General features: G+C 47.6%; 1 pseudogene; it reads right to left on the bottom strand.

Annotated features, from left to right (window-relative positions):
* Window positions 1-3,640: 3,640 nt before the first annotated feature.
* On the bottom strand, window positions 3,641-4,108 carry LOC121103221 (annotated as a pseudogene).
* Between the last annotated feature and the right edge of the window lie 380 nt (window positions 4,109-4,488).

Genomic DNA, 4,488 nt, shown 5'->3' with positions numbered 1-4,488 from the left:
TGCTAGACGTTGCTGGAAGTGACACTTAGATGTCGCTTCCTGCCCTATCAGCCCTGGCTTTGTCCCTCGAGAGCACGGAGCGGGGGCGTCTGTGTTTAGGGCCACACAGTACCCGTGCCACCACAGGCAACGGCGGCCAAGCAGAGGCACAGAGCTGTAAGTGGGGGCACCAAAAATGTCAGCTTTCATCCCAGAGAAGAGCCGTGGACACGTGCCGTCAGGACGTGCATCTCTGCGTCCACAGTCGAAGGACAGCCAGCTCTCTCCGTGTTAGCCTACACCCAGACTTTCATTATGTGAAAATCGCATGGAAACTGCCTTCCGCATAATAAGTACGAGTAATTTATCTGATAAAAGAATGTCAACAGCAAGCATGTATAATTTGTGTGGTGACAAATTGTACCTGTCCTTCCCAGGAAGAAAGGGACACTGCTGTGCACGGAGAGGACGGGGCAGGGTCAAGCATGGATTTACGATGCAGCTCTCAGAAGCGCACGCGATCCTTTCAGAGGGTCGATGCAAATTATACCTAATAAAGTTATTATAAGTAATTGCTGCCTCGCCTCTCCTCTCCTCTCCTGCGTAATCAGGGAGTTTGGAGTGGAGAGCCGGCAGTTACGGATGAGAGACGACTTCAATTCTGAATTGGGGGCATCTCGTGTAGGACCCCTCATCTTCACTGAGGTCACAGATACATTTTCAAAGATTTGTGACATCTTAGGAAATCGGAGCATCGGACTCAGAGATTCAGCCAGGAGGGGTGATAAATGAGGCCTTCGATGTGTCCTGAGGATCCGCACACAGCACCTCAGACACTGGAATTTCACAGGAGAGGCACAGAGAAGGCACCTGCTTCTGCGTGATAATGGCTGGAGAGTGGCGGGGGCATCAGAGGGTGCGGGAAATAACGAGTCTATAGTGCCATGGCACAATACACATAAAGAGGTGGGAGGGCCATTCATTCCAACGGTATTGGTTGAGAGACACCGTGCCCACACTGAGCCGAGTGGCGGGGGTCCCTTGACATTCTTCTGTCCCTTGTGGCTGCGGTCAAGTCCAGGTGGCAAAATGACAGAAGGCCTGAGAAGCGCAGTGTTGTCCCCGGGGTGCGGGGGAGCGGGGGGGGGGCAGCCCAGCCCAGCCCAGCCCCAGCCAGGTGGGAAGCCTTGTCCAGGCCTGAGTCTTGAAAACCACGGCCAGATGCCCTGCAAAAAGTCAGCTCTGAGCATGCGGATGGGGGTTTGTCAGAACCCGGCACTCATCCCAAAATCATCACTAGTGGGTAATGCTCCCGCCAGGCCTGCTGTGGCAAGGCAGCAGGCTCAGCGCGACGACGGTAAAAAGGGCCAAGGGGGCCTGACGGGTTTCCTCGCCCGAGGAGGCGAGCCTGGAGCAGAACACGGAGAATAAAGTGAGGCTGCCAGCAGGGGTGATGGTGGGGGGGGGTCAAGAGGTACAAACTTCCAGTTGTCAAATAAATGAGTCCTGTGGATGAAGAGTACAGCATAGGGAGTGTTCTCAATAAAATACCATAAGAACATTTCACGGTAAAAGATGAGTAATGTAGAGAGGTGTTGAATCACTATGTTGCACACCTGAAACTAAGGTAACATTGTACGCCTACTATGCTGCCATAATAATAACATTTAATTAAAAATAAATTTAAAAAAGAAAATATCCTATACAATATCAGTGGGCTTCGAAGTTTGCAAGAAGCCTACTCAGTATGAATAACTTCTCATTAAGAATTTAAGGTATTTGCTTCACATGCCTGACATGGTAGAGACAAAAATTAGATTTCAATACAAGAATGTATTTCTTCTAGAGCTCTCTTAAGAGACTTCCCGGTTTTGTCTTCATTGAGACGATGGTGTTGTGTCTGGGAAGAGGTTTGCCAGTGTTAAAATTAAAGGTGGACAGACCTTGTTCGTCACACGGCTGTTGATACAGAACAGCCGTATTGGTCCCAAACCCCAACGAACCGTAACGGGACCCCAGAGTCCACTTGGACTCTAGTTTCTTTATTCTGCAGGCAATCCTTTGAAACTCTCCTTGAGAAGCTATTAATCACATTTTTCCCATTTTGATGGAATAGTTGACGTGTCCATGGTCCTTTACAACAGTAAGTGAATGTGTGGTTTAAAGAAAAGTAGGGCTCTTCTAGATACATCGCTCTCCATGCACCTCAGCTGCGAGGAGCTCTGCTCCGAGGCCTCGGGCTTTCCAGGGTACAACTGAAGTTGTATGTGCCCTATAAATGCTACGTGTGCACATGCCCATTCACACACTTGCACACATGCTCACACGCACACACATTTTTGTGGTTGACCTATATTCTTCTTTCAGAAAATGAAATGCTGGAATAAATTCTGCACAAAATGTATTTTTTTAATTAAGAGCCTCCTGTAATTAATGTGAGTGCCTCCTGTAGGAAAATGAATGAAAAGCTTATTGTACTATAGTTCCACGTTTCTCCTTTTGTAACGGATCCAGGCTTCACACATCAGGAGGGTAGTCAGCCTTTCCCCTCCCACGTACATTCTGTCCAAGGGTGACACGTGGTGTTGGAGATCTCCTACTTCGGTCCGCATTGGGACGCTGTGAATTCAGATGTGGGGTAGAGAGGGTGGGAGTGATGGTAACTGCTGAGTAAGAGCTTCACACCTTTCCATCACAGCTGCTGCGTGAGAGGAAAGCCCTCCTGGGGCAGAGCCCCAGAGAACAAAGCAAAGAAAGTGGCAGTAGAAATAAGGAATGCTAAAATGGGCCTTTAGCAACGCATTTAAGAGTTTTTCACAAGATTCATCTTTTACGGTAGTTTTTCTAAAAACTATTGTGCATTACAATAGCAGTCCTCAAACTTTTGTGCTCAGTGACCCCCTAAAAGAACTTCAGAAAAGTCTGGATCCCTTCACTTGGTTTATATAGACAGCTGAACGTTTTCACTGTAACTGTGAATAGTTACAAATGATACATTTGTGGCATGTTATATTTACATTTAAGAATGGAACTGTGAGGGGTGTCTGGGTGGCACAGCGGTTAAGCATCTGCCTTCGGCTCAGGGCGTGATCCCAGCGTTATGGGATCGAGCCCCACATCGGGCTCCTCCGCTATGAGCCTGCTTCTTCCTCTCCCACTGCCCCTGCTTGTGTTCCCTCTCTCGCTGGCTGTCTCTATCTCTGTCAAATAAATAAAATCTTTCAAAAAAAAAAATAAAAATGGAACTGTGACATCACCTTTTTTAAAAAGCATGTATGTATGTATGTATGTATGTACGTATGTATGTATTTAGAGAGTGCAAGCAGGGGAAGAACAGAGGGAGAGAGAGACTCTCAAGCAGGCTCTGCACTGAGTTGGAGCCTGACACAGGGCTCGATCCCATGACCCTGAGATCATGACCTGAGCCGAAATCAAGAGTCAGACGCTCAGTGGACTGAACCACTGAGCCCGGTGCCCATGACATCACTTTTTAAAATGTATTGAGTGACATTTAAATTCCACGATATGGTGCTGACCGTCATCCATTTAAAAAATATATAGTGAAGCTCTTCTTTGACATTTGAAAATCTTTCTTTTTGCTAAAGTATACTTTCTTTTTAAACATTTCACTGAAAAGTTTTTATTGGATAGAAACAGGCGTTTATTTGCCAGGGAGGATGATCCCATCACGTTCCTGCTGGAACCAGCACATGGCCTCCTCTTTGCCGAATCTGGGTTTGGTCCCCGTGGGGCGTGTCGTGAGCATCCTGCCTGCGATGCAGAAACGGGCCCACCCAGCACCACACTGCTTGCATCACATTTGATCCCAGATCAATGTGCTCCTGGATCCTAAAGCCAAAGTTTCCATCATCGGAGAAGTTATTTCTTCTTAACTCGTACTCCTGCACCTTTAGACCTTTCTCCGGGTTTCTTCTGCCTTGGCCCCACAGACTGTGTTTCATTTCTCCTGCTGCCAAAGGCTCTGACGGCCTATCGAGCTCTGGAGAACACAGGGGTCTGGCCTCCAGGTTGGGTCTGTCTCCGCTGTCCCCACACGGACGTGGAGGCAGAGCTCACAGATGTGATGTTCCCGCGCGGGCTTCTCCTTTTCCTCTTGAGCCTGTTCCATGGTGGAGAACAGGAAGGGCTACAGCCTAATTTCTGAAGAGGTAAAGTAACCCTCATGTGGGTACATAACGCATACCTGCAAAGTTTTACAAACTTACGAATCAGGAGGAAGATCCTGGGGGAAGATGCAATGAGTAAGCCGTTAAGACAGTCTCAGAGAGTTTTTCAGGACCTAGAATTCATAGACGTTAGGGTCAGGTTGCTGAGTTAGACACAAAACTGGTTACGAGCCTAAAGGACAATAGACTATATCCTTTGATGTTCTATTTTCTTCCTGGACAGAAATTATTTGCTTCTCTACTGGCAAAAATCTTCACTCTAACGTGTAATTTCACTAAGTGGGGGACGTCTACTGAATAGTGCACAGTCAGTAGAACGAAG

Source organism: Ursus maritimus, unplaced genomic scaffold (genome assembly GCF_017311325.1).
Source record: "Ursus maritimus isolate PB19 unplaced genomic scaffold, ASM1731132v1 scaffold_18, whole genome shotgun sequence".
In the NCBI taxonomy this organism is placed as follows: domain Eukaryota; kingdom Metazoa; phylum Chordata; class Mammalia; order Carnivora; family Ursidae; genus Ursus; species Ursus maritimus.
This window is presented reverse-complemented; position numbering and strand designations above follow the sequence as displayed.